General features: G+C 36.0%; 2 pseudogenes; both read left to right on the top strand.

Moving 5' to 3' along the window:
- Positions 1-4,066: 4,066 nt before the first annotated feature.
- LOC105742844 lies at positions 4,067-7,025 on the top strand (annotated as a pseudogene).
- A 4,026-nt stretch (positions 7,026-11,051) lies between these two features.
- On the top strand, positions 11,052-16,009 carry LOC111811979 (annotated as a pseudogene).
- The last annotated feature ends 2,789 nt before the right edge of the window (positions 16,010-18,798 follow it).

The following is an 18,798-nucleotide window of genomic DNA, read 5'->3' as shown; positions in this document are numbered from 1 at the left end:
AGAAATTGAAGTCAAAACCTGGTGCTTGCCAATAAGGAAATTGTGCCACAGAGCCATATCCTAGGCCCTGGATCTTTATTTTCAAATTGACTTTTTCTACCTTGTTATTGTTGACATTAAAGAATGTTGCTGGGCATGGTCGTACATTCTGATAATCCCAGAACTTGTGAGGCTGAGGCAGGAGGATCACTGTGAAGCTGAGGCTAGTCTGACCTACATAAGCAAGTTCAAGGTCAGCCTGCACCACACAGTGAGTACATAGTGAGACTCTGTCTAAAAAAAAAAAAGAAATCTTTTTTTTATTTTTATGTATTTAGCACAGGGCCTACAGGGTCTCATTGCACAGATCAGACTTGTAGTGATCCTCCTGTTTTCAGCCTCCTAAATGCTGGGATTATAGGCATGAGCCACCATGCCCAGTCTCACTTGCTATCTCAAGCGCACCCCGGGGGCAGGGCTGCCAGGCACACCCAGGGTCGAATCCCAGTCCCCTAGCTCTTGCCTAAGCAGGCGCTTTAGTCTACTGAGCTGGCCAGCCCAAGAAATCTTATCTATGTCTTATCTGGTCATTTATTTTTTCCCATTAATTCTTTGGGCATTTAGTGGATTCAGAGTGAATTGACTTCAAATAGTGATTTTCTTTTCTTACTATTTATTTTTCTTGGCTTTTATTATTTTTTTTTTCTTACATTGCTCTGAACTCTCCAAACCACATTAAATCGAAATGATGTTAGAGGACACCCCTTTGGTAGCATCATCTAAAATATTTAAGGTGTAGAGCTTGAACTAATCAGCAACACCATAAGAAAAGAAGCAGAAAATTTTAGAATCAGATGTTGCTGTATGGAAAACTTGGCCTTTGTAAATTTAATAACCATAACTAGTTTATAGTTCTTGATCTCTCAGCCAAGATCTGGTAATTATGATACTGAATTGCTATTATTAAAATTGACATAGGGCTGGAGAGATGGCTCAGTGGTCTAAAGCACCTACTTAGAACAAGCTTAGCAAAGCGTCAGGGACCACGGTTCAATCCCCAGCACCACATTGCCAGCCAGCCCTGCCCCCTGGTGGGCTGAGCTGGCCACACACACCTCTCTCTCTCTCTCTCTCTCTCTCTCTCTCTCTCTCTCTCTCTCTCTCAAATAAATAAAAAAAATTAAAAAAAAATAAAAAAATAAAAAAATAAAAAAAATAAAATTGACATAGAAGCTAGAAATATGATGTTTGTAGTAATTGAAGCCTTAATCTAATATGTCTGGTTGACTTTGTTATAATTACCTTTAAATTACACTTTGAATGTCAGGTTTCCTCCAAAAATACTATTTTATGCTGTTTAAAAAGTTGTACTAAGACTGAGTGAGGTGGTGCACACCTGTAACCCCAGCACTGGGGAGGCTGGAACAGGAGGATCACTACAAGTCCAACCTGTGTAGTGAGACCCTGTGCCAAATACATTTTAAAAAACCCACTATGATGCTACCAAGAAATAAATTATGGTTATTAATAATAATATCAAGACAGCTCATTCTTTTTTTTTTTGGCGAAATGGGGGATTGAACTCAGGTCCTTCCACTTGCCAGGCAAGTGCTGATTCTACCTAGTTATCCCCCCAGCCCCGACTGTTCATTCTTCTAACATGTTAGTTTCAAAAAAAGCTCTTAGAAATTCAGTTATATCAGAGAAGCTGAGTATTTCCATATAAATAGTGGTACAGTAAATTCAGAATTGATTCATAATGAGGGGTCAAATATCCAAATACTGTATTCGTACTGATAACTATAAATACTACATCAAGTAAAATATAAGCATATGGAGTATAAAGTTTGTTAAACTTACTTATAACTAAGTTTATTGTCTAAGGTAACATAGTAACATATCACTTGACTTTATAATTCCTATGACGTCATCGTGTTCCATGAGCATTTCTCATTTTCTTTGTTATTTTTATTTTAAGTGAAGTAAATTAAAAAGACAAACACATTTATCAAGGTCACAAACTTCAGAAGGGTATCTTTGTTGGTTTTTTTTTTTTTTTTGTATTTTAGGGAAGGGTCTACAGGGTGTTCAGGGTCTTACTACTAGATCCAACTCTAGTGATCCACCTGTTTACAGCCTCCCAAGAGCTGGGATTAAAGGCATGTGCCACCACGCTCAGTCTCAATTGCCGTCTCAGTGCCCCCTGGGGGGGGGCGGGGTTGGCATGGCAGGCCCAGGAATCGAACCCCCGGCCCTTGTGCCTGTTTGCAGGTGCTTTAATACGCTGAGCTATTGTATCTTTGATTGAGGGGAAAGTACTGGGACATACGTTTGGGGATAGAGCATACATGGATACAAAGCCTGATTTTACCCATCATTCATTTTTTAAAAAATATATGACATTTCTGCTCTCATGGAGTTTACATTTCAGTGCTGCTTGTTAGTCATTCAGGTTAGAAAAAAAATCTAACATCTTTGGACTTCAACTTATTTATAAAGTGAGGATAATAATACCTACCTTGTGGTATTGTTTTAAAAAAAATAAATGAGACAAAGCCTGAGAAGCATTTAGCATAAGTTAGGCCACAGCAACTGATAGCAGGCTTTCATATTTTAGGCATTGTTTTGAGAAAAATTGTAAGAAACAATCATTGTGGAAAAGGACATTTAAATCATTTAGACTATTATAGTCTAGAAATAACTATTTATTTATTTATTTTTGGGGTACCAGGGATCGAACTCAGAACCTTGCGCTTGCCAGAGAAGCACTTACTCCACTGAGCCATCTCCCTGGCCCCTAGAAATAACTATTACTACTGTTTAAATAAATGCTACCAGATTTTTCTGTGTATACTTTTAAGAAGAGACTTCTAAAGCATACATTTGAAGGATGCAGGTATCTGTTTCATTCAGTTGCCTGTCAGAAGGGTTGAGCCAATGTATGCTTCCACCGCCATGCATGCGAGTGCCTGTCTCTCTTTAGAAAGGCTTTATGTTGACTGAAAACTTTTTGAAAGAAGGCTGTTCTTGTTAGACCACTCAAATTTGCTATAGCTAGTGACTATGACTTTGCCTTTTTAAAAAATGAGACCACCAGATCCATGTTATACTTAGAGATAGTTTGGCTGCAAAGAACCTACTAAAATTACTTCAAAAACAGAGAGGGAAATATATATACCAAAACACAGAGGGACTGGAATCAAAACAGAGCCAGAAAGCCACAGGGGCTTCAGACAGTCCCTCCCTCTGCCTTCTTCTCACGAACTTCAACAAACCCATGGTGTCCCTCCTTTTCTCTGTACATCTGCTGACCTTGTCTCTATAGAGTGGCTTGGTGCTTGCCCAAGGCCCATAGAGCAGACATGGTTACTTAACCTCAAAAATTTTCAATTGCGATTACTGATCGAGGACTCTGATTTATTCAGCCCATCTTCTTTTGAACTCAGTCAGGGTCCACTGAACAATCATGGAAAAGTTCTTTGGGTCAAGTGTCCATCCTACTCCAATTGGCTGTGGCCAAGGGATAGTAATGAAATAGAGAGAGTGACTGTTAGGGCATAAGAAAGTATGGGCCACTGAGGGTGTATGAGGAGGTAGGCATATCGAGAATAGTGTCATGAAGGTTCTTTGGGAATTGTAAGGAATAGTATAAGAGGTAAAATTTGGATCAAATATTTTGAAAATGTTTTACTGGTTTTTGCATACAGTGATTGGAATATTTGAAACTGGAGTTGTTCCTCCAAACAATTCCACAGTAACTGGTGTTTATATTGTAGGTATTTGTAGTACAGTGTGGGGATTATACCAATGTCCTAGCATTTATGTTTTTTCAGGAGTTTTGTATTTAAGTTAATGAATACTACATGGACCAGGAATGAAATCAGGAGAAGAACCTTATGTGCTTTGTTCTCTATTAGGAGAGAGAGCGCAGAGCTGAGGACATGTCTAGCTGGTGGGGACATGAACACATGTAAGTCTCGAAGGAAAAAATAGCAGAAGTACTACCCGAGGATAGGCTGAAGGAAAACTAGGGCCATCAATTTAGAAAAGATAAATGCTTAGCAGCCAAGATCGAGTGAAATCAAAGATGACAGAGGAAGTAGGTAAGCTGAGAGTGGGGAGTGGCACTTGTGGTACAAAGTTGCCATGAACACCCAGTGTCTGTGGCAGTTGGGTAGCTGGGACCAGAACCAAAGTAGAATAAAGGAATATTGAAATACATGTTCTAGAAAACATACAGGCTTGGTTCTGGTGTCAATTAAATCCCTACATTTTGTGATTGTTTTTGCAACTCATAAACTCTTAAAACACAGAGCAAAAGTTCAGATTTTCTCCTTGTTTAGGATTTTACAGGATCACAGTTTATTTCAGTTCTGCTCCAACTTAAATTGTCAATTCTATGAAGTGTGTTTTTATGTACTCAACTTTGTACTATCCCTTTGTGTTCATTTTATTTTTATTATTTTTCTTGCCAAGAAAAAATCTCAAATAGTATGGACTTTAAAAACAAGTTATAGGGGGCCTGCCCCTTAACTCAGTTCTTTAAGTGGCTGCTTCAACAAAGCAGTCAAGCTCAGGTTGCTGTGGTTTGATCCCCACAACTCAAGCCAGCCAAACCTGCCCTGAAGGCATTCGGAGCAAAACAAACAAACAAACAAACAAATTATGCCTGGCAGTGTAAGATCCCAAATTCGATTCCTGGCACACACACAAAAATAGTAAAAATAAACAAATAAATAATACACAAATAATATAAAAAGAAAAGAAACAAAAAGTGTAAAAGTATTTTAATAATATGTATATATAAATAGTTTATAACCAGAAAGTGAAAAATCTCCAACCTTGTATACACCCTCCCACCATCAATTTACATACCCGTATTCAAGAAGACACAGGCTTTTAGCATCCTTTGAGACTTTTTAAAAGAACATTCATGCACTTTTTTTTCACCAAAAATGAAACAATATTCTACATATTGCTCCATTATTACTTAATAATTCATCAGATTTATCTCTATTCTTTAAGAAGTTTTTATTTTATGACTAATTCAACATCCATTCCACCATTGCCCTGTTGTTGAACATCTAGATTATCTTGGAGTTTTAGCTACTACAAATAATGTTTTTCATACATACACAAGCTGTGATCATGAAGTACAGTGAAGGTTTAAGTATAAAATATAAAAATTTGTTGAGTAAAAGATAAATTGCCATTAATACCCCTCAAAACATTCTCCCTTGCTTTGAACATATTTATCCAATCATTCTTGCTACTGTGTGGAAGCATTCTGGAAGTCCTATTTTGTATCTTTTTTGAGGCTGTCACTATCCTGAGTTAATCCAACATATATACAATAATTTCTGAAAAATAGAAATGTGAGTGCTCTTATCCACCTTATTCACAGGGTCTGGAACCATGCAACCTCTGGTTTCTTGCCATGAAAGGTAAATGTTTTGAATTGATTCAGGACATAGAGGCAACCATGACAGTGCAACTAAAGGCCCTCAGGAAAGAAGACTACTAGAACACTTCAAAAAGATGGCCAGGAACAATGGGACAAGTATCCAATCTGGGAGTATCTTGAGGAGATTAAGGAAATGTATCTTTTACTATAATAAAATTGTTTTAAGGGCCAGCTAAATAGCTCAGCAGATTAAAGTGCTTCTTAGGCAGATGCAGGGGCTAGGAGTTTGATCCCCAGGCCTGTCATGCCAGCCCTGCCCTCGGAGTACACTGAGATGGTGATTGAGACTGGGCGTGGGGGTGTGTACCTATAATCCCAGCACTTGGGAGACTGTAAACAGGAGGATCGGTAGGAATCCGATCTATACACAGTGAGACCCTGTAGACCCTGTACTAAATACAAAAAAGAAAAAAAAATGTTTTAAAAGTTTAAATATCTGGGCTGGTGAGATAGCTCAGCTGACTAAAAGCCTGCATAGGCAAGCACAGGTGACCAGGGTTCGATCTACAGTACTACATGCCACACAGGCCCCACCCCCAGGCACGCTGAGCCAGTAACCAAGTCCTGGTGTGATGGATTACGTCTATAATCCCAGCACTGGGGAGGTTAAAAAGAGGAGGATCATTATGAATATGAACTGCATAGTGAGACCCTGTACCAAATATATATTTTTTTAAAAAAGTTTAAAAATCCACATTTTTATCACTTTGCCTATCCTTGCACATTGGTGTATCTCCTTAAGATGTAAATATAAAGATATGGCTTTAAAATATTTTTAGTTTTTATAGTAATTGACACATACTGATAATAGTTATTTGAGAAATCATTTGTTACTTGTAATTGATTGTCCCAATTTACCTAACACCAGAAATACATAAGTTTATTTTGAAAATACCTCACTCCTTCCGCCATCTTTCTGTGCCGCCATAGTGGTGCGCCTGAAGGTCCTGGCTGAAGCTCTCAAGAGCATCAACAATGCCGAAAAGAGAGGTAAATGCCAGGTCCTCGTAAGTCCGCTTTCCAAAGTCATTGTCCGGTTTCTACCTGTGATGATGAAGCCTAGTTACATTGGCGAATTTGAAATCATTGGTGATCACAGGGCTGGCAAAATTGTTGTGAATCTCACAAGCAGGTTAAACAAGTGTGGTGTGATCAGCCCCGGGTTTGATGTACAGCTGAAAGACCTGGAAAAATGGCAGAATAACCTGCTCCCATTTCATCAGTTTGGTTTCTTTGTTTTTTGGTTTTTTGCGGTACAGGGGATTGAACTCAGGAACCTGCGCTTGCCAGGCAAGGGCTTATTCTACTGAGCTATGCTCCCAGGCCCAAAAGTCCAGAAGGATTTTTTTTGGCTGGCTCAAGATGCCCTAAGGGCAGGTCTAGTATGGCATGAGGATATGGGTATCAAACCACAGAATCCTGAGCCTGAGTGCTTTGCTTAAGCAGACACTTAATTGGTTTCATTGTATTGACAACCTCAGCGAGCATCATGGATCATGAAGAAGTGTGAGGAAAACACACAGGAGGAAAAATCCTGGGATCCTTTTTCTTTTTTTCTGGGATCCTTTTTCTAAGGTTGTAAAACATAATAAAATGTCTCAACAGACAAAAGAAAAAAGAAAGAAATCAAAGAAAATACCTCGATGTCTCTGAACTTTGTCAGTGTGTTTAAGTTTTGGTAATTTGATGGATAAAGGTGGAAGCAATTTTAATTTTCATTTTCTTAATCACCAGTGAAGTTGAATATTTTTTCATGTTTATTGAATGTTAGCATTTTGTCTTTTTGTGAACTACATGTTCATTGTTCTTTTTCCTATTGCTTATCATTTGTCTTTATATTTATTTAGGTTGTTTAATATCAGATATATTAAACCTTTTCAGTTATAAATGTCTTTTATGGATGTCTTATATTTTCATGTAGTCAGCTGCCCAGTTTTTCCCTTTGTAGTTTCTGAATTTTGTGTCTTAGGAAGAGTTTTCTGCTCTATGACTATAAAAAAATTTCCTATTTTAACTGCAAAAATAACTAAGTTAATAAAGACTAAATGATTTACTCTCTGTTCATTTTTATTCATATAACTTTCTTGTAATTGTTGCAAATTTATTCATTCAAATGGACATTAGAATTAAATTTCTCATGGTCTATTAAAAAATCCCATTATGACTTTAGAACATGAGGCAATTAATCTTTACAACATTGTGTCTTGCCATCTAGAAACACAGTATGTTTTTCTCTTTACCTGCCTCTTTTTTAGTGCTTTCTAGAAAGTTTTATATTTTTCTGTATCTCTAGTATATTTCGGGATAAGTTTACTTCATTGTGGTTCAGAGCTTTTAGGTACAGTAATATAAGTGGAGCCTTTTTTATTATTTCTAAACTTATAATGATTATTAATAATTTATAAATGATCATTATTATATCTATATTTCTTACTAAAATGTTTCATTAGTTCTGATAGCTTCTTGATCACTTCTTTGGTGCATAAGCATGACATTTTTAGATATATAAACATATATATTGTTTCATTTGTTCTAATATGTCTCTTTTTTATGTATAATTGATCCAGAGAGATAGTGATCATTTTTTTATTTACTACATTGGTTAGAGTTTCTAGAACATCTTTGAATATTATTGATGTTGGATTTGTGACTCTAATGGGAATCTCTCTCTAGGAAGTTAAGATTTCATATAGTTTGTAACTGACATCTGATAGATACCCCTTATCAAAGTAAGCAAATTTTGTTCTATTCTTAGATTAAGAAAATTTTTTGTCAAGAATCAACAATGCCTTGTGTGAACCTATGAAAAGAAGGACTTTAATATATTAGTACCTTGAATTGAAAATAATAATTTGCTAATGTTGAACTATTTTCTTGTTTCTAAATTCTATTAATCGTGATGTTTTATTTTCTATATAGTGCTACATTTAGATTAAGATTTAGATTATGTAGTGTTATCTATATTTGTGAATGATATTAAGCTGCAATTATGTTTCTTTCTTTTGTATTATTTTTGTCTACTATTGGTCTAAGTAGTCTGTTAACCTCATAGAAAGAATCGAACAGATTCCATCTCTTCATTCTCTGAACCAGTTTAAATGACACAAAAATTAACTGAAGTGGAAAATAAATTTGAGAAAATTCACCTACAAAAATCACCTGCAAATAAATTAATAAATATAAAATCTCCTGAACCTGAAACTTATTGAGGGAGAATATGTTTGATCCACTTTAAAAAAAAAAGGGGCCAGGGAGATGGCTCAGTAGGATAAGAGCTTGACTGGCAAACGCAAGGATCTGAATTCAATCCCTGGTTCCACCAAAAAAAAAAGAAAAAAGACACTTAAAAAAAAAGGAGAAAGAGGAGAAGGAGGAAGAAGAGGAGGAGGAAGAGGAAGAGGAAGAGGAGGAGGAGGAGGAGGAGGAAGAAGAAGAGGAGGAGGAGGAAGAGGAGGAGGAAGAGAAATTAAAAAAAAAAAAAAGACCAGGAACACAGTTTGGTAGCACAGCACCTGCCTGGCAAACGCCAAGTTATGAGCTTGGTTCCCAGTACCACACACACACAGATCAAACAAACAAACAAAATACAAAGAAACTAAGGATAGTGGTCTATTTTATATCTTTTCTAGAACACAATTTGGAAAATTTGTAGTTTTTAGATGTTCTTCCACTTCGTCTAGCTTCTTCTTAATGTAGTTATAAAGTTGCATATACTAATCTAGTACAGTATCTAGTATCATCTCCTCTACCTATGATTATACCCATATTTCATTATCAGTATGGCTACTGTGCTTTTATATTTATTACAATTAGTAGAGATTTGTTCACTAAACTGTTATTTTTAAATAATTTGTTCTTGAATGACTGGCTTTATTCTGATCAAATTTCTGTGTCTATCTTTCCTTCTATTTTTGTAGTTTTTGTTCTTTTCCTAGTATTTTATATTGGGTGGGCTATTCCTTTATTTATAGTCTTTTTCCTTCCAATAAGTTCATTTTGAAAAGAATACATTCTTTTGAGTAACCCTTTGACCACATCCTGCAGCTTTTTTATCTCTTTGATTGAGATCTATTCATACATACATACTGAAAAAAAGCTCATATTAAGTGTAGAATTCAATTATTTTTCACACATTTCGAGAATTGTCCAACCATCACCACAATGTACTTTTAGAATATTCTCATAATACTAAAAAGAAACTTTATCTTTTCCCAATTGTTCTCTATTCCTTAGAGATTTAGTCATTTCTTATAATGCATTCCACAGGAAACTATGTAAATCAGAATGTCTGGGGATGTGTTCACCTGTGATTCAACTTTTACTTAGATTTAAGAACCACCAAGGGATAAGCAAGGGCTTTCTGAACACAACACCAATGGCCCAAGAAATAACGTCAAGTAAACAAATGAGTTGAAGAAAAAACAAGCAAACCAAACCAACCAACCAACCAAACATAAACAAATGGATTAAAGTACTTCTGCACAGCAAAGGAATCAACCAACAGAGTGAAGAGACATTTTACAGAACAGGAAGGTTTTTTGCTATTCCGTCAGACAGAGAACTAATATTAAGAGTATACAAAGAACTTAAAAAGAGGTAGACCCATAAAATAAAAGACTCAATCAGGGACCGGGGAGATGGCTCAGTAGGATAAGCGTTTGACTGGCAAATGCAAGGATCTGAGTTCAATCCCCGGTTCCGCAAAAAAAAAAAAAAAAAAAAAAAAAACAACCTGCTGAAGAGTCTCAGGATCTTTGCCTTAACCATCTTGTGCATATAAATGTATGATTTGTACAGCAATTAACCACTAAGAAGAATATATGCAGTGTATTATTTGTTGAAACTGTACTTTCGATTTGATTTGAAACTGTCTCATTGCTATATGTTTATCAATAAAACTTTGAAAAGAAAAAAAAAAAGAACCTCCCTGGCAGGGGCAAGGTCCTGAATGCAACACCTGGTTTGGCCAAACACAAAGTAATGTTTTTAATTGTTTAAAGATTACAATTGAATAACTTTAATTAATTAAATAAAAATATTATTAAATGATCACTTAAAAAAAGACTCAATCAAAAATGGGCAATTGAAATGAATAGATACTTTTCAAAAAAAGTATAAATGGCCAATAAATACATAAAAAATGTTCAACATATCTGGTCATTAGAGAAATGGAAATTAAAACAACACTGAGATTATACTTTACTCTAGAAACAATACCTACCATAAGAAATCAAATAATAACAAGTGCTGGTGAGACTGCAGGAAAAAAGTAACTCTTCTACATTGTTGGTGGAAATGGAACCTAGCAAAACACTGTGGAAATCAGTGTACATATTCCTCAAAAAACTAAAGTTAGAAATTCTATCTGACCCAGATATTTCCTTTATAATTATCTTTCCAAAAGAGGTATCATATTAGGTGATATATGTACACCCATGTTCATAGCAGCACAACTCCCACTGGTGAAATCTTGGAAGTATGTTCATGTATTTCCATCAGCAGATGAATGGATAAAGAAGATGTGTATTTATGCACAGTAAAATACTGCTCTGCCATAAAGAAGGATAAACTTGAATCATTTGTAGGAAAGTAGGTGTACCTTGAGACCATGATGGTAAGTGCCACACAAGCTTAAATATCACATGGTTTCTCTTATTGGAGAAATCCAAAATGCAAATAAATTAAAGACCAAATAAAAGATAATAAGAAATAGGAAGATAGATCTTTTGCAAAAGAAGAGACAAAGAAATGGAGGAGAGGAAGGGAAGGGGGTAAGAAAGGAATTATCATATGTTATTTACAGGTACCAAGTCCCCACAATGAATATAATCATTATGCACTACATGCAAGCACTAATAAAAATGAAAATTAAAATAAAAGAAGAACCACATAGATATGGTCAGAAAGAATTTATTTATTTATTCATTTATTTTTTGGTGGAACTAAGGATTGAACTCAGGCCCTTGCACTTGCCAGGGAAGTGCTTATTCCACTGAGCCATCTCCTGGGCCCCTCAGAAAGAATTTAAAGTGCTTGGTGAGAGAAGTCAAGTAGAGTAGCAGAGTTGAATAATTCATTGGAACATAGTTAAAGGAATCAAACATTCTTCAGATTACCTTGGTAACACAGGATCCTTGAGGCTGGAGATTGAAGCAATTTATTTTCATATTTCTTTTCTTTTTTTTTTTTTTTTGTGGTCAGCTCAGCCCACCCTGGGGACAGGGCTGGCTGGCATGTGGTGCTGGGGGATCGAACCGTGGTCCCTGCACTATACCTAAGCTTGTCTAAGAAGGCACTTTAGACCACTGAGCTATCTCACCAGCCCCCTTTTATTCATCAATTTTTTTTTTTTTTTGGTGGCACCAGGGATTGAACTAAGGACCTTGAGCTTGCCAGGCAAGCACTTATTCCCCTGAGCTATCTCCCCAGCTCCCTCATTTTTATATTTCTAACAATGCTAAGTACAGTTATTTACATAGAGATGATGTTTCAAAGATATTTCTAATATTGAGCAGTAGACTTTATTAAAATGGCAAATCTACAAGGCTTATTCCCTGAAAGATACTTTCGACTCAACATTAGATTTAGAAAACTGTTTTTCATATAAAGTTCCAAAGTTTATTATTTTAACTTATATTAATATATCATAAACACGATAATTACAAAACTGTCACATTTTCTATTTTTATAAAAAGTCAAACTCATCATAATTGATGTTATAAAGCAAACCCTGAATAATAATTAGTCACATATTACTAGTTGCTGTAAAAATACATTAGATTTAATTAGGTTCAAAAAGCATATATATTCTCTGTATATTAACAAATGAGCTAATGAAAGGAGAAAAGAAAGGAAAATATATACATACAAGATAGCTAAGATACTTGTACTGCTAATTTCTATTGGTTTATTGAAAGGAACAGTTAATGCTTAAGTTTTTGGTCAGTTTGCATGTTTACATCTCGTAGTTTGTACAACTACTTTGAAGATAACAACATACCATATAACAATCATTGTTGATTTCCTATCATCTTATTTTGAAATTCACTTACAATGATTTTTATTTTAAAATGAGTTAATGTTACTGTTCTGATGATCATTCTTTAGCCAGAAGTATTTTTTAAAAAGTTTTTAAAAATTTAGGGGCCGGGGAGATGGCTCAGTGGAATAAGCGTTTGCCTGGCAAGCATAGAGGCCTGAGTTCAATCCTCGGTTCTGCAAAAAATAAATAAATAAGTAAATAAAATAAAAAATAAAAATAAATAAAATTTAAAACATCAGGGCTGCGGGTATAGCTCAGCAACAAAAGCACCTGTCTGGCAAGCACAAGATCCTTAGTTTGATCCCCGGTACTGCAAAAATTAAAACATCAATAAATTAGTACTCTAACAACTTACTTTAATGTGACTTGTTTGAACTTAGGAAACCTCATATTAGGAATGATTTGTACTTCTGTCGTTTGTGGTTAAAAACAAAAAAATAAAAAACAAGAATTCACTGTCTTAACCACCTTTAAATATTCAGTATTGGGCTGGGGTTGTGGCTCCATGGTAGAGCTCTTACCTTGCATGCACAACACTCTGGGTTCAGTCTCCAGCACCACACACCTGCATCCTACACACACACACACACACACACACACGCAGTGTTATCTGTGTCTGCATTGCTATAGCACAGCTCTCCAGAATGTTTTCATTTTGCAAAACTAAAAACCTGTATTCACTGAACAATTCCCATTTCTCCCCCCTTCCCCCAAGCTTTAGCATCCACCATTCTACTTTCTGTTTCTGGGAGTTTAACTATTTTAGATACTCTATGTACATGGAACCATTCAGTATTTGTCTTTTTGAAACTGGCTTATTTCACTTAAGATAATGCCTTCGCTGTTCTTCCAGGAAAGGAGAATGATAGGATCTCCTTCTTTTTAGGGCTAACTAGTACTCCACTATGTATATTCCACATTATTTACTCATGTGTTGATAAACATTTCAGTTGCCTTGCTTCCACTCTTGGCTACTGTGAATTCTGCAATTAGTGTAAGTGTCCACATACCTCTTTGAGATCTTGATTTTAATTCTTTTAAATATTTATATATAGAAGGAAGATTGCTGGAATCACATGAAATTTCACTTTTCTATTGGAAACTGTTTTCTGTAGTGGCTGCATCTTTTTGTATTTCCAGCTGTGCATAGGAATGTTAATTTCTCCACATTCCTTCCAACATCTGTTATTTTCTGCTTTGTGCTTTAGTAATTGTCTTTCTAATGCATGTGAGGTGATATTTCATTGTGGTTTTGAGTTGTATTCCCTGATTGTTAGTGATATTGAATATATTTTCATATAATAAGTGGACATTTGTATATTTTCTTTGGAGAAATGACTTGTGAGTCCTTTGCTCATTTTAAAATTTGATTGTTTGGGGCCGGCCAGATGCCTTAGCACATTAAAGTGCCTGCTTAGGCAGATGCAGGGACTGGGGTTCCATCCCAGGCATGCCGTGCTGGCCCCACCCCCAGGGCATGTTGAGAGATTGAGAATGGGAGTGGTGGCATGCGCCTATAATCCCACTGCTTAGGAGGCTGAAAACAGGAGGATCACTACAAGTCTGATCTGTGTAGTGAGATCCTGTATTAAACACATAAAAAATAAATAAAATATTTTAAAAACTTTTGTTTGCTTTTTTTGCTATTGAGTTATATGAGTTTTTAATATACAAAGGGTGATAACAAAACACAATTACTATTCAAATTTTTTAAATTTATCACAGTTACAGCCAAATTGCCATTAAGCCTCTTAAAATACTATCCCCTCCTTGAATATACTTGTTTTGTCCTTATTCACTTTGTAGGAAGACTTCTTTCATGAATTCCTTTAGGAGTTATAAAATGGAAAGACAAGCTTGGTTCTGGTTCTGTGCAACTTCTGGCTCTTCCCTAAGGCCAAAATGAGCATGAAAAGTAAATATTTTAAATCAGTTCAGAGCAGAAAAACAGCCAGGACAGTACAGCTAAAGACCCTTATGAAAGGATTTCCAGGACTGCTTCAAAGAGTGGCAAGAATGATACGACAACTGTGTTCACAGTGGAGGAGAGGTATTTTGAGGGAAATTAGTGACAATGTGTCTATTACTGTAAAAGTTTTTTTATTGAAACATACATTATATTTTTTAATCATATCTCATATCCTGGATATTAATTCCTTGTCTGATGAATAGTTTACAAATATTTTCTTCCATTATGTTGTACAGTTTTCAAGTTTCATATAGTTCCACTTGTGGATTTTTACTTTAGTGCGTATACTATTGTTGTGGTTTGTGTCTAGTTGTTCCCCCAAAGCCTCATGCAGTCATGGGGTGTACTTCTAGAGTTTGTGATTAATTCATGATCTAATGCTGGGATTAGGGGTGTGAGTGCTACACCTATGGATAGATAGCTTGAGGGCAATATAAGGAAGGGAGAGAGGTTTGCTCTCTGCTGCTGATGCTCCTGCCTTTTTGCTCTTGCTGTTTACCTGTTTTCTGCCACCGTGAACTGCTGCCCTCTGCCATGTGCCATCCTGCCTTCAGATCTGCCAGGTATGGACTGAAACCTCCAAAAAACTGTGAGCTAAACAAATCTTTCCTTCTTAATTTTGGGTGTCAAGTATTTTGTCCCAGCAACATGAGAAAAGTAACCGAGACAATTGTGCCATGTGCAAGAAATCATTGCCAAGTCTAGTATCTCAAGGCTTTCTCCTTGTTTTCCATCTTCTTCCTGAAGTTTTATACTTTCAGGTCTTATGCTTGATACAGTGTACTCTACGTTAATTTTTGCACATGGTATAGCATAAGGGTCCAACTTCATTGTTTTGCATGTAGATATACAGTTTTTCCCAGCATCATTTGATGAAGAGACTATCCTTTCCTACCTTGGCACTTCTGTCAAAGATCATGTGTGTGATGATTTCTGACTAGCTTCTCCATTCTATTTCATGGGTCAGTACATCTATCCTCTGTGTGCTCTCATATTTACTGTAACTTTGAAATTAGGAAGTGTGAGGCTTCCAGTTTCATTTCTCTTTCTCAAGGTTATTTCAGCTCTCCAAAGCTCTTTGAGGTTCTATGTGAATCTTAAAGGATTTTTCTTATTTCTGAAAAAAATGCCACTGGGATTTTCATAAGAATTGTACTGCTCTTTCCCTGGGACCCGCCAATGTGGGCCACATTTGTACCAAGACAGTGAAGAAGGCAGCCTGCATCATCATTGAGAAGTACTATACGTGCCTGGGAAATGACTTCCACACCAACAAACACGTGTGTGAGGAAACTGCCATCATCCCCAGCAACATCTGATGAAGCGTATACAGAAGGGCCCTGTGGGGGGTATTTCCATCAAGCTGCAGGAGGAGGAGAGAGAAAGGAGAGATAATTATGCCCCTGAGGTCTCAGCCTTGGATCAGGAAATCACTGAAGTAGATCTTGATGCTAAGGAAATGCTGAAGCTTTTGGACTTGGGCAGCCTCTCCAACCTGCAGGTCAGGCAACCTACAGTTGGGATGAATTTCAAAACACCACGCGGAGCTGTTTGAATCTTTCTGCTATGCTGTAATGTCAATAAATTTGGGACAATAAAAAAAATTGTACGAAATGTGTAGTATGCTTTGGCTAGCATGGACATTTTAACAATATTAAGTTGTCTAATCCATGAACATGGGATATCTTTTCATTTATTTTGTCTGCTTTCATTTCTTTCAGCAATGTTTTATAGTTTTCAGTCTGTCATTTTTCTATTGGTTCAGTTTACATCAAAATATTTCACTCTTCTTGATAAAATTGCGAATAGGATTGTTTTCTTAATTTTCTTTTTAGATTATTCATTCCTAGTGCATACAAATACAATAGATTTTTCCATGCTGATTTGTTTTCTATAACTTTTCTGAATTTACTTATTAGTTTTAACAGTTTGTGTTTGTTTGTTTCAGTGGAATATTCAGGGTTTCTGTGTGCAATGTAATGTCAGATACGATAGAAATAATTTTGTTTCTTTCTTTCCTCCTTGGATACCCTTTATCTATTTTTTCCTTTGATTGTTTAGGCTAGGACTTCTAATACTATGTTAAATATGAGTGGCTAGAGGATGCATCCTTGTCTTTTCCTGACCTTAGAGGAAAAGAGTTAACTTTTTTTAAAAACTACTTACCTCTAAAATTTTTGTCTTAACACTCATTAGAGATATTTTGTATAATGAAAGTTTTACAATATGTCAGCACCAGTACTCTTATGGTGAGGACCAGTGAATCCCGAATAGTCATGGAGAAAACTCTGATCATAGCTGATACATGAGGCAAGAGCCCAAATTCAATGAACTTGTATTTGACTTCCAGTCAATAATTAATTTGCAATATTCCTAGAGACAGCTGTCTTCTTCCTTCATGTATTTATAGTCTTCTCCATTAAACGGGACAATGGGTAGATCATTAGCTCCCCAAAGTCCCATGAGACTACACAAGACTAAAATTAATGTAAATTAGTATGCTAACTGGTGATAAGAATAACTTCAGTAAAATGTGGGATTATAGCATAATCTTTTATGGGAAAAGATTATTGAGATCCTCATTTTTATTCTGAAAATAAAATGAAACTTCATAAAGATGGTAATTTTTGGATTTGCATTTATACTAATCTTTAAAAGTCATAATAGCAACTACTATCTATATATAAATAAAATAATTATGTAAGTACAGTACTTTGAACAAGTAAGCATGCAAGAAAATCTGTTAAATAAAAAGGCAATTTTTAACTGCATGTCTTGCCTTCTATGTGGTGTTACTTTTCGATTACTCATCACCCAAATCAGTTATGAGTTAGACCCTGGACAGAATTCATATTGACATACATTCTCCCTCCATCTATGCACCTATGAAATTAGAAAACAAGTTATTTACTCCCAAAATACAGTAATGAAATAGGCATAGACTATCAGTTACAGATATTCCAATTCAAAAAGGGATAAAATAGAAGTAAGAGAAAAAAGGAGTCATTAATCTCAAACAATTTTGAGATCAAGCTAAGAAAACTCATTCCAATGTATGAGAATTGTCCTCAATGATGCATGGCATTTAAAAAATATCTGGCCTTATCTATGTTATGAAAGGAAGAACATGTTTACAGTTGCATAATGTTATCAATCTGCAGAATTTTACAAGCCTGAACATCTTTTTGCTCTTTATATTGTTTCTTTTGGCCCAAGTTGACAGTGTGTTTCTGTTGGCATAAAATTCTTAAGAAACTTGTGGGTTGGTGAGATAGTTCAGAGGACTAATGGGCCTGCTTAGGCAAGCTTAGGCAAGCACAGGGACCATGGTTCGATTCCCCGGAGTCCCAGGCTGCAACAGCTCCACCCCCAGGACAACTGAGCAGGCCAGAGTCCAGGTGTAGTGTTACATGCCTGTAATCCCAGCACTGGGGAGGCTGAAAGCAGGAGGGTCACCGTGAGTCCGAGCTGTGTAATGAGACCCTGTACCAATTGCATAAATATAAAAAAAAATTTTTTTTAAATCAACCAGTAACAAATGCTAAGAGAAACCCTTTTCTACTGTTCATGGAAATGAAGTTGGATACAACCATTGTGGAAATTAGTGTGGCAATTCCTCAAAAAACTAGAATTAGAGATTCTAGTTTTGACCCAGCTATTCCCTTTCTTGGTATCTTCACTAAAAAATTAATAGTATCATACCACAGAGATATATGCATACCCATTATGATAACAGCACAGTTTGTAGTAGCTAAGTTCTGGAAATAGCCTTTATGCCCATCAACTCATGATAAAAAAGATGTGGTTTTCTTTTTTATACAATGGAGATTCTACTCAATTATAAACAAGGATAAATCGGAAACATTTATAGTTAAAAGGATAGACCTTGCGAACATACTGTTTTTTAGTTTTTTTTCTTTTATACCAGGGATCAAACTCAGGACCTCGTGGTTACAGGCAGGTGCTTATGCCACTGAGCTCAAGACCATACTCTAAATGAAATAAATCAAACACACATGTGTAAATATCACATTTGTCTTTCTGGTGTGAGAAACTGAAAGTAAAGAAGGACCAAAATGTATAATAAACGTTGTGAATTAGGAAGAAGTTGTTCAAAAGGAAAAGGTAACTAGGGAGGGAGAAGAGGGAAATGAAGGAAGGGAAAAGAAAAGCTGAGCAAAGAATAATAAAACAGAAACAAAGCTTTGTAAATAAGAAAGGGGAGATGGAGGGGAGATAGTTCAGTGGCTTATGAGCCTGCCTGGCAAGTGCAAGACACAGAGTGATCCCAGGTACAAAGGAGAGAGAGAGAGAGAGAGAGAGAGAGAGAGAGAGAGAGAGAGA

Source organism: Octodon degus, unplaced genomic scaffold, assembly GCF_000260255.1.
Source record: "Octodon degus isolate 3935 unplaced genomic scaffold, OctDeg1.0 scaffold00078, whole genome shotgun sequence".
Classification (NCBI taxonomy): Eukaryota; Metazoa; Chordata; class Mammalia; order Rodentia; family Octodontidae; genus Octodon; species Octodon degus.
The sequence above is the reverse complement of the archived record's forward strand: the minus strand, read 5'-3'. Positions and strand labels throughout refer to the sequence as shown.